At 44.5% G+C, this 12,625-nt stretch overlaps 1 protein-coding gene across 1 annotated transcript in view; it reads left to right on the forward strand.

The window, feature by feature from the left end:
* Positions 1-12,625, forward strand: part of ATP8B3 (ATPase phospholipid transporting 8B3) — an 81,572-nt gene that overhangs the window by 6,644 nt on the left and 62,303 nt on the right. The window lies entirely within an intron of this gene.

The following is a 12,625-nucleotide window of genomic DNA, read 5'->3' on the forward strand; positions in this document are numbered from 1 at the left end:
ATTAGGTTCTGCTTTAAAAGAAATGTTTGATTTCCTCTGGATCAACCACTGGTTAAGTATTTTTTTTTTTTGGTTGAACTTGATGGTCATGTGAACTTTTTTAAGTCTTACTAAATATACTCAGCTCAGTGGGAAACTATACAGCAGTGTGATATTTCCCCTTTTAATACCGTATCCATATTGCCGTAGAGTATAGGCTGACTTAGGGGTTATTCACATATTCAATAACCCAGTCGAAGTGAAGTGAGCCAAACTGCGTTCGGCTATTCACTCCGACTCAGTACGGCAGATTTCAGCCATACATCGGCTGAAATCAGCCGTACATCGACTGATGTGTTCGACTCAGCCAATCCAACATCTGGATCAGCTGAGCCAAAGCTCTGGCAGCTCACTCTCTGCCGTTCGCCCCTATTCTAGTAGTCAAGCGAGCGGCATTCGGCTTGGCTATTCTGCTCGGTACCTCAGTGGTACCGTGCAGAATAGAAAATCAGTGAAAAGAGTTTAAAAAAAAAAAAGGTTGAAAAAATATTTTAAAAATGTAAACAAATGGTAAAAGTAAAAAAACAAATGAAGATATTTTAAAAAAGTAAAAAAATTATAAAAAAACAAACAATTGGGAGGAGCTAGCAGTGACAACTAGCTCCGCCCAACTGCGTCCTATTGGCCAGAACCTGCTAGACTCTTCTAGCAGGTCCCGGCCAATGAACAACAACAACTGGTCGGAGCCGGTCGTGACGTCACGGCCGGCTCCGCCCAGTTGTTATTGTTTAATGACAGATCAGCGTTCCTAGGTCATTTGGGGACACTGATCTGTCATTACAACTGGGCGGAGCCAGCTGAGCGGGGCTTATGGCCGACTTTTGGCAGGCCATTCGCCCCGCTTCAGCTGTCACTTCGGCTCAGTCGAGCCGAAACATATGCCTTTGGCTCGGCTGAGCCACTTGGCTGCCTTCGGCTGCTGTATGGGCTATTATGAATAGCCCTTACAGCAGCTCTTCGGCTTGACTGAACCGAAGGCTGGATCCTTCGGCTCCTTTGTGAATAACCCTGTTAGTGATTTACAATGAGCTGGCTGTTAGCTGTTGGCTATAGTTCTGGGTGTAAATGGGATAATAGTAATGAGCTGCTCTGTATTCTTAACGCCTTGCGGATCCTTCCTGGCAGGGTCATGTAAATGAACGTGGTTTTTTTTCTGCTCGCTAGTAGGCGCTGCTCTGCTCACTCACTCGCTAGCGCGCGAGAAGAGTCCCATTGGGAATCTCTACAGCCGTTATCAACTGTTACACATACAAGCAATCAGCGGCTCTATAGCTGTCCGATCGCTTGTATGTGCTGCCTGTGCGCGCCCCCCCTCCTCGAGTGCCGCCGCCCACCCCTCCTGCACCCTCACCCTCAATCCCCAGATCCGCTGCCCCATCTGCGGCCTGGGAACGGCTCGGGAGGGTGTCAGGAGGAAGATGGGAGGGAGATTAGCATCTTCTTCCTTTCTGATCTCCCTCCGTACTCAGTCCTCTGGCTGCTATAGCCAGAGAGAAGAAGCTGATGAAGCAGATCTCTGCTTCATCAGCTTCTTTGGAGGTCCCCAGGTGACATTAGGGGTCTTAGAAACCCCTAATGTCTCCATGAAGAGGACCTGTCAGTGTGCCTGTGCTATCACATACGGTAATTATTACCCTATGTGATAGCAATAACGTTAAGTGTAAAAAAATAAAAAATAAAAGTCACATATAAAGAAATGAAAAAAAAAATAATTTCAAGTCCCCCCACCCTCACGTATACGCATATAAAAACGTAAATATGCGTGGGGTGCGCCAACACGCGAAAGCGGCAATAGCGGTACAATGTTACATATCGCCGCAAACTTCGGAGTGAGAACAATAATTTTAGGGCCATCAGTCACTGAAAAAACACTTAAAGTGATGAGCGGTAAAAGCTTGTAAAGCGTCGCCTATGGCACATTTTGGGTATTGTCGTTTTTTGAGGTTTCGCGGGCGCGCACAATTTTGAGGCTTGGGATGTTTGGTGACTATTTATCCGACTTTTATATTTTACCAAAAAATTGGGTATTTTTAAATGTTTCATAATTTAAAATAGGGGAAACAGTTTTGTTTTCAAAATGTACGGTAATTGTTCCTTAATATAGTAAAAAATAAAAACCGCAGTGGTAATTCAATGCCACCAAAAGAAAGCTCTATCTGTCCCCAAAATTGTTTATAAAATTAATTTCAGTACAGCGTTGCATGACGGAAACAATTTAATCCAAAGTACCGCAGTGCTGAATACTGAAAAATGGCCTGGACAGGAAGTGGTTAAAAATGTCTTGTTATTCATTTACAGTTCATGTGTATTAGTCTCTCATAACTTCCTATGCATCTATTTTTACAATGCTTTTGTTTTGTATAATACACAATCTTCTCCTGCCACAGCAAAAGCTTCTGGCGTACAACTGGTTTGAAACTTAGCTGAATGTTACATTGCTTTGTTTAAAAATAACACATTTTGCATCCATGCTACCAGTTTCCATAGATTTTGCTTTTAGTTTGCATGTGCTTTGCATAATAGCATGAAAAACCATCATGCATATATTTTTATGAGGGAAAAAGCTGCAGACTTCATATCTAAACGTCACCCCATAGAAACACATAGTTGGAAACGGTACTATTTTTGTTTCTTTGCAGCTTGGATTTTTTTTCGAAAATGCAGGCAGGGTGGAATAGTCGAAAAGGGCCATCAGGGAAACCTGCTTGTTGGTATAAAGTGTAGGCTGCAGCCTCCCAAACTTTCCTTTGATGGCCAAATCTCCGGATGGTCCGAAGCTTTGACACTTATTAATAGTGCCAAAACTTGCCCGTCCTTTCCTGCCTCCCGCACATTCCCATTTGACAGTAAGACTGCACATCAAAATGATTGTGTGGTGTCGTGGTAAGCTCCAACACTATCTTAAAGTGGATTTGAACAGCCTCACATTTGGCCAGTTTGTATTGTCTTCATTGTATACCCTCAGGAGTTTGACCTTCGTCCTTTCCAGTGACAGAGTTGCTTTAAAGGAGTTTTAGTGCATTTTATGCCACCTCTTCCCTCCCCCAGCAGACTGAACATATGATATACTTCACAACTAGTGAAGCTACAGTGATGGTTAATTAGGGTTGGGCGCGATGTTTGAACCGAACGTCGGCTGTTCGTGTGTTCGCCGAACACACATTGTCAGGGTGTTCAGCTGGCTGTTCACCAGCCGATCACCCCGCTCAAGGAACTGTGCCTTGTGATCCCTGATTGGCTAAAGCATGCCAGGTGCAAGACTTTGCCCAATCGGGGCACAGAGAACAGTGAGGGCCATGATTGGGCAAAGTCATGACTCTGCCCAATCATGGCTCACACTGTTACAACTGTAAACAGGTGGGCGGAGCTGGCTGTCACTGCTAGCCCCACTCAAATGTTTATATGTTACCGGCATCTGTCAAAATGCTATTCAGCGGCAGGTGTTCGTCGCTTGTTGGTTTAAAAAAAAATATTTCTATTTATTTTTTATTTCTTCGAGTCGTCATCATGGACAATGCTGGACGTCGTGATTGACATTGGATTACATCGGTGGATCAATTTTTGGGTTGTTTTTTTTTTTTAAATAAAAGACTTGTCAAAAACATGTTTTTTACTTTTTTTTCCAAATAAAGGGTATTTTCAAAAGTCTGGACTTTATTTACAATTTTGTTTAATCCTTTAGTGAATGGGTAGGGGTACCCCTTATTCATTCACGAGGGGGGAGGCGGCATCTGGGTGCCCTGATGTGAATAAGCCCCCTGCCGGCACCCCCACAACCTACGCCCAGGGCGTGTGGGAAAGAGGCCCGTGTCCCCATCGGCACGGGGACAAGGTGCTTTTCCAGGGGCGACCCTGGAAAAGCACCCTCCCAGTGCCAAGGGCATGTGTGGTGGGAGGGGGGGGGGGCTAGCTTCCGGCCCTGCCAGGCCTATGCTCGGATCAAGGGTCTGGTATGGAGTTTTAGGGGGGACTCCCTATTCCCCATTTTTTGGGGTGGGGTCCCTCCTTAACATTCCTACCAGACCTTAAGGCCCTGGTATGACTTTAAGGGGGAAGCCCACACACTTTTTTTTTTTTTACACGGGCTCCCTCCTAAATATTCCTAGCAGACCTAAAGGGTCTGGTATGACTTTTTGGGTGAACCCCGCGCTTTGTAAAAAAAAAATTGGTCTCGCCTAAGATTCCTACCACACCTAAAGGATCTGGTATTGTTTGGGAGGGGGAACTGCACACTTTATTTTCTTTAGAAATGTCAGTTTTGCTGCAGCAAGTTTTATACATCGTACAGATTTGCCACTTTACATGCAAGTTTAGGGGACCCCCCAGGCACAACATTTATCTTTCAAAGTATTTATTTATTTTTTAAAATACAATAACGCCAATAAAACAAATAAACAGCACAGTGTATAAAAATGAAGTGCATTGCGAAAGTGTCCCGCAGCCTCCCAAATTAAAAATCAGGTATTTAGGAGAAGGTTACATCGGAGAAGCATAAAATGCAATTTGAAACATCAAAACATAACAGATCAATCGGACCGCAAATGCCATTTTGTCCCATGTCTAAAACAACAAAACCAAAATAATCGGTGAAAAGCGACCGGCATAGGGAACCAAACTCATCAAAATAAACATCTGAAATACATTCTCCGTAATCAAAGTGTCAGAAGACGCTCCAAGTCACACCATTGTGTGTGACAGCCCATAGTTATGAGCCAGAAAGAGAAAGGAAGGAGAAAGGAGGAAAGGGAAAGGGAAAGAAAGTGGATAGCGACAGAAACATAAGTAAAGGTAACGAGTCAGATAAGAGAGGGTCCACCCCAAATACAGCATCCTAACCCATATACAAAGAAAGGTTTCACAGTGCTTCCATCACCCCAGGATATAGCATCCAAGGAGTCCAAATCAATTCAAAGCGTCGTTCAGTGTCTCGGAGGATGCTGTGAAGCTTCTCATGGATCATAATCCACGTCAGTTTTTGTTTAACACAGTGGAATGGAATGGACAGTGACTTCCAGGCTCCAGCTATGGTTATCTTAGCGGCCAAAAGGAAGAAATCAATCAATTTATCCAGAGCCTTGGGGAGCCCTGGAATCAGGCAATTCAGTAAGACATATTGAGGGTCTTGTGGAATCCGCACCCCAGTGACTCTGTATATCAAAGCATAAAGCCTATTCCAAAAAGGTCATAACTTAGGGCAGAGCCACCATATGTGATACATCGTGCCAGGGTGAGCACAGCCCCAGAAACAATTAGGGAAGATGTCCGGAAATATTCTCGCCAGTCTGGCAGGAACTAGATACCATCTAGACCAGTGGTTCTCAACCTGCGTAACCTCCAGACCCACATTTGTCCTTGGTCATTAGGTTGCGACCCAGGTCGCACTGCAATGGAACGCACGACATTGCGGTACCGCGCATTCTGGTGCGGGCCATTGAACTGTGGGTGGGAGGTATGTTTGGGGTGCCATTCAAGTGAATGGCAAAGGAATGCACTACCCACACCAGAACACGTAGTAGGTGCGATTGCATGGTACAGTGCGATAATCGCCCGGGATAGTTCGATTAACGCACTGTACTAGTGTGAACGGGCCCTCAAAAACACTGACAGACACACACCACAGGCACAATCTCACATACTCTCAGACATTCTGAACCACACATACCCACTCCAAAAAAAATGTTTTCTTTTTTTAAAGATCCACCCAGTCTCCCTACCTTACAAGAACTATAGTGGATCCTCAGCCTGGCATCCAGTGTGGGCTGCTCTGCTGTGACAGAGCTCCATCCATATGTGCATTGCTTGTACAACTCCCTTGCATGCCCTGTAGAAGTTCTGGGAGCCAGAATGTGACATAATTCCGGTCCAGGGAGCTGTAAGCAAAGCATGTATGGATTGAGCTCCCTCGTGGCTAGTTTTAAAGGGAGTCGTCAAATCAGGCGTTTTCAGGGAACCTATAAAATATTCCCCATTTTTTGGGGTGGGGTCCCTCCTTAACATTCCTACCAGACCTTAAGGCCCTGGTATGACTTTAAGGGGGAAGCCCACACACTTTTTTTTTTTTTACACGGGCTCCCTCCTAAATATTCCTAGCAGACCTAAAGGGTCTGGTATGACTTTTTGGGTGAACCCCGCGCTTTGTAAAAAAAAAATTGGTCTCGCCTAAGATTCCTACCACACCTAAAGGATCTGGTATTGTTTGGGAGGGGGAACTGCACACTTTATTTTCTTTAGAAATGTCAGTTTTGCTGCAGCAAGTTTTATACATCGTACAGATTTGCCACTTTACATGCAAGTTTAGGGGACCCCCCAGGCACAACATTTATCTTTCAAAGTATTTATTTATTTTTTAAAATACAATAACGCCAATAAAACAAATAAACAGCACAGTGTATAAAAATGAAGTGCATTGCGAAAGTGTCCCGCAGCCTCCCAAATTAAAAATCAGGTATTTAGGAGAAGGTTACATCGGAGAAGCATAAAATGCAATTTGAAACATCAAAACATAACAGATCAATCGGACCGCAAATGCCATTTTGTCCCATGTCTAAAACAACAAAACCAAAATAATCGGTGAAAAGCGACCGGCATAGGGAACCAAACTCATCAAAATAAACATCTGAAATACATTCTCCGTAATCAAAGTGTCAGAAGACGCTCCAAGTCACACCATTGTGTGTGACAGCCCATAGTTATGAGCCAGAAAGAGAAAGGAAGGAGAAAGGAGGAAAGGGAAAGGGAAAGAAAGTGGATAGCGACAGAAACATAAGTAAAGGTAACGAGTCAGATAAGAGAGGGTCCACCCCAAATACAGCATCCTAACCCATATACAAAGAAAGGTTTCACAGTGCTTCCATCACCCCAGGATATAGCATCCAAGGAGTCCAAATCAATTCAAAGCGTCGTTCAGTGTCTCGGAGGATGCTGTGAAGCTTCTCATGGATCATAATCCACGTCAGTTTTTGTTTAACACAGTGGAATGGAATGGACAGTGACTTCCAGGCTCCAGCTATGGTTATCTTAGCGGCCAAAAGGAAGAAATCAATCAATTTATCCAGAGCCTTGGGGAGCCCTGGAATCAGGCAATTCAGTAAGACATATTGAGGGTCTTGTGGAATCCGCACCCCAGTGACTCTGTATATCAAAGCATAAAGCCTATTCCAAAAAGGTCATAACTTAGGGCAGAGCCACCATATGTGATACATCGTGCCAGGGTGAGCACAGCCCCAGAAACAATTAGGGAAGATGTCCGGAAATATTCTCGCCAGTCTGGCAGGAACTAGATACCATCTAGACCAGTGGTTCTCAACCTGCGTAACCTCCAGACCCACATTTGTCCTTGGTCATTAGGTTGCGACCCAGGTCGCACTGCAATGGAACGCACGACATTGCGGTACCGCGCATTCTGGTGCGGGCCATTGAACTGTGGGTGGGAGGTATGTTTGGGGTGCCATTCAAGTGAATGGCAAAGGAATGCACTACCCACACCAGAACACGTAGTAGGTGCGATTGCATGGTACAGTGCGATAATCGCCCGGGATAGTTCGATTAACGCACTGTACTAGTGTGAACGGGCCCTCAAAAACACTGACAGACACACACCACAGGCACAATCTCACATACTCTCAGACATTCTGAACCACACATACCCACTCCAAAAAAAATGTTTTCTTTTTTTAAAGATCCACCCAGTCTCCCTACCTTACAAGAACTATAGTGGATCCTCAGCCTGGCATCCAGTGTGGGCTGCTCTGCTGTGACAGAGCTCCATCCATATGTGCATTGCTTGTACAACTCCCTTGCATGCCCTGTAGAAGTTCTGGGAGCCAGAATGTGACATAATTCCGGTCCAGGGAGCTGTAAGCAAAGCATGTATGGATTGAGCTCCCTCGTGGCTAGTTTTAAAGGGAGTCGTCAAATCAGGCGTTTTCAGGGAACCTATAAAATGTAGCAATTGTCTGTAGTGAAAATATTCAGAAGGTGGCATACGCAAAACCTCCCGACTGTAAGTCAGCATAAGGGATTTACGTTCTTTAAAGAGTTATGCTATACGATATAGGCCCTTGTCTTGCCACCAATGAAACGCTCTAGAGGATCCCCCTAGTGGGAAATAGGGATTGTGGAAGACTGGGGCCAGATATTTTGAAATTCCAATCTTTAATGATTACATTTATTTGGCACGGAAAACATCCTAGACTTCCAAAAATGGTCTAGGATGTTTTCCGTGCCAAATAAATTTAGTCATTAAAGATTGGAATTTCAAAATATGTGGCCTATGTATAGCTAAGGCCCAAAAATAATATAAAATCTTAGGGAGCAGTGTCATTTTGACTGCATGAATGCAGCCAAACCATGACAAATTACAAGAGTCCCAACGTTTCCAAGTTGGCGAAATAAGGGAGTATAATTTTTCTTGTACAATTGGGAGAAGACAGGGTTGCCTGTGGACCAGGTGAAGTCAAAATGATCGGGTAACCTAGACCACAAATCATGAGGTAAATTGATATTAAGAGCTAATGATTTAGATGCGTTAACTCGTAGTCCAGAGACTCCAGCGAATTGATTAAATAGTGTCAGGACATTAGGGAGCGTAGTCAATGGAGAAGTAATAAACAAGAGCAGATCATCCGCAAATAGAGCGCACTTATGTTCCTGTCCACCACAACCCACCCCATTAATGTTTACGTTATCACAAATAGCAATAGCCAAAGGCTCAATGGCTAACGCGAAAAGCAGTTGGGACAGCGGACAACCCTGACGGGTGCCCTTAAAAATATCTATCGGATCAGACAGGTGGCCCTGTAGTTTAATTTGTGGTGATAGAGCGGCATCTAGTGCCTGCAGCGTGCTCAGAAAGAGGGGGCCAAAACCCCATTTCTCTAGCAATGGGAATAGATAATGCCAAGACACTGAATCAAAGGCCTTCTGCAAATCAATAGATAGCAGAAGGCTGGACTGTGGCCGACTGCCGTCCCACCCCGACTGCAACAATGTGACAACGTCAATTGTCCATCTGATGTGATCGGGGCCTTGCCTACCCACAATGAAACCCACCTGATCTTTATGAATATAGAAGGTTAAAAAGGAGCTCAGTCTATTAGCAAGAACTTTAGTTAGGAGTTTTAAATCATTATTTATTAAAGAGATTGGTCTATAGAAATTTCCCCTGGGTCCTTATTGGGCTTGGGAATAACCGTAAGATATGCTTGATTTAGATCTAAGTATAAGGTTCCCCCCTGTTCATTGAAGAACTTCACCAAATGAGACACCAGAACATCCGATAATTTTTTATAATAGGAAGCTGGCAGTCCATCCGGACCAGGGGCCGACGACAATTTTGCCTGCTTGATAGCCTTTTTAATTTAAAGTGCTGAGATAGGTTCTTCCATGAACGTTGAATGATCTGGAGACAAGGATGGGCGGTGAACCTCATTTAGAAATGACCCCAACAAATCTGAAGAGACAGGAGTATTATCCCGATAAAGCTTAGTAAAAAATGAGTGAAACTCCCGAAGGACAGTATTCGGATGTAAAAAGTATGCGCCAGAGGTACATCGGATTTTAGGGAACTAATATATTCTAGGTTTAGGGGACAGTTTAGTAGCTAAAAGGGTGCCAATTTTATCTTTATGTACGTAAAATGTATTAGCTGACCATCTAATGCTTTTTTCTGCTTTAGTAGTCAATAGGAGATTTAGTTCCAATCTAGTCTTATCAAGGGACTTCAAGAGATCCAGTGATGGGGTTTGTTTATGGGCCCGAAAAAGACGTTGAAGTTCCATGTCCAGTTCATTTATGCGCCTGGTTGCATTTTTAACATTTCTGGTGGCATGTTCAATGGAACGGCCATGAATAGTCGATTAATGGGCCGCCCATAATATAGTAGGGAACATATCAGGAGTAGCGTTAATAGTGAAATAAGATTCCAAATGGGATTTGATATCTCCCTGCATCGCCACATCACCTAAAAGTGATTCATTTAAGCGCCAGCAAAAAGGTTTAGTGGCAGGTGATAGCGTATTGAGTCCCAGTAACACCAGGGAGTGGTCAGACCACACTGTCTCCCTAATGTTGGAGAATGAAACCAGGGGCACAAGAGAAGTGGAGACAAAGAAGTGATCTATCCTAGCATAACTTTGATGTGCCTGAGAGAAGTGCGTAGAATCTTTCACTGTGGGGTTCATTTCCCTCCAAATATCTATTAAGATAATGTGAGTGAGAATATAGCAATTTTGCCAATCCAGTCCTGGCTTTCTGGGGGCGTCGAGACCTATAGGCTCCAGTTTTATCACAGGGCCTTTGAAATGAGGTAGTAAGGTTGTAACATGGAACTAAAGAATGGAACCTTGGCTGAATTGGGGGCATAGTAGGAGAGAAGTATAACTAAGGTGTCATTCAAATGCCCTTTCAAAAGTAGATAACGCCCCTCTGGATCCCTTATCTCCAGCAACGAACGAAATGAGGTATTCTTGGCAAAACAGATGGCCACCCCTCTAGTCTTATCAGAGGAATTGCTCAGAAAAAAGTTAGGGTAATGTTTATTTAGGAAGGATGGGGGATATGATGCCGGGAAATTAGTTTCCTGTGGAAAGAGAATCTCCAGCCTTTGAGAGTAATAATATTGAAGAGCCATTTTTCTCTTTGCTGGAGAGTTTAGACCCAGAACATTGTGAGACCAATAGCAAGCTGGCTATTGCACCCGCCCTCTACTGCTGTCAATCACTAGAAGAGGACCTGATGCAGAACATCAGGTCCCCCCTCTGCTGATTGACAGCAGCAGTGGGCGGTTGCAATAGCTAGTTTTCTATTGGCTAATGCAAAGTGAAATCGCTAATAGGAATCTAGCTATTCATTCCCATGCTGTTTTGTTTGTTTTTTCTGACTGACGGCGGCCGGCGGCTCCGATGTCAGAAGCAAAAAACAAACAAACAGAGCAGGGAAAGGTTTACTCTGCTCGATTGAGCAGAGTAAACCTTTTCGGGACAAAGTGTTCCTCTCCCGGGCGGCCGGGAGCCGCTATGTAATAGCGGGAGACTCCTGGAACGTCCGGGAGAGTTGGGATGTCTGGTATAGACTCAGACATCCCAACTGCAACGCAATAAACTCAGAACTCTGCAATGCAATGGAGTCTACAATACAGATTTTTGACCCATAAGTCTATATTATATGTAGAATGCATATGTTGAAAATGCAATGCAATGCACCATGCAGCAAGTGTTCGGGTCCATGCAATATAAATGCAATATGGATTTTACTAATTTAACCACATACTGGTACATTTATTCTGAACTATTTTTTAAATCATACAATACGATTTAAATTAAAAATCTTATTGTATGATTTATAAGGTGGTACAGAACAAATGTAGCACCTTATGGTTATATCAGTAAAATCGGTAGTGCATTTACATTGCATGCCCCCAAACACTTGCTGCATGGTGCGTTGCATTTTTAACAAATGCCTCTGTGTATATTATATGTGGAATGCATATATTGCAAATGCAGTACACCCTGCAGCAAGTGTGCGGGGTCATGTAATGTAAAAGCAATAACGATTTTACTAATATAACCATGTATTGGTACTAGGGGCATAACTAGAAATCACAGGGCCCCATAGCGAAATTTTGTTTGGGGGCCTGTGATTTCTAGTTGCACCCCTTGCAGAGCCCACCATAGACTCTCTTTAGTGCGCTCTGCAGGGTCTCAGGTGGGCCGGTCACACCCCTTGCACACCTCTTACCTGTCAGCCCCAATCCGCTGTCAGCTTCCTCCACCGCTGGGCCCCGCCTCCTCCCCCTCCATGGTCGCCGGTGGGCCCCGTATCCTCTACCGGGCCCTGCCTCCTCCTCGACTGCCGACGTTGGCTTCCTCCGCCGCAGCTGCTGGCTGTTACGAACTCAGCAGCGGCTGTGAGGAGGAACGCGCCACTGCACAGATCACTGACAGGTTGTCAGTGAACTGAACAGCGGCGCATTCCTCCTCACAGACGCCAGTGACAGCCAGCAGCGTTCAATGCCATAACGACCCAGGCAGCCCGCACAGTATCAGGGGGACCCCTTTGTTCCTCGTCCTGGCTGGGCCCCCCTGTGCCCCATAGCTGCCTCATGGGTTGCAATGGCGATAGTTCCGCCACTGATTGGTACATTTGTTCTATACTACTTGATAAATAATGCAATACGATTTTTATTTAAATCTAATTGTATGATATATCAGGTAGTACAGAACATGGATAAATTAGTAAAATCTGTATTGCAATTACACAGCATATTACTAAACACATGGACTGAATATACATTTCAGCACATGTTTAGTGATATGCCTGTAAATACAACACAGTCCAGAATCTTCCTCCCCACTCCTGCTCCCAGACCCCAGCCTGTGTGCTAAAGACAGATGTAAAGTTAAATACATATAAGTGTAAATAAAGATGTTTTTTTTCAGATTTACCTGTGCTGTCTGGCTGTACCCTCCCCTCCTTCTCTTCCGTGTCTGCCGGATCTCTGTGACAGGCAGTGGCGGACCTAATAACCAAAGGGCCCTGGTGCAAGATTTTATCTTGGGCCCCCCTCCCAAGATGGGGGGGGGGGGGG

The sequence above is a fragment of the Nanorana parkeri genome, unplaced genomic scaffold (assembly GCF_000935625.1).
Source record: "Nanorana parkeri isolate BGI_ZX_2015 unplaced genomic scaffold, ASM93562v1 scaffold690, whole genome shotgun sequence".
NCBI lineage: Eukaryota > Metazoa > Chordata > Amphibia > Anura > Dicroglossidae > Nanorana > Nanorana parkeri.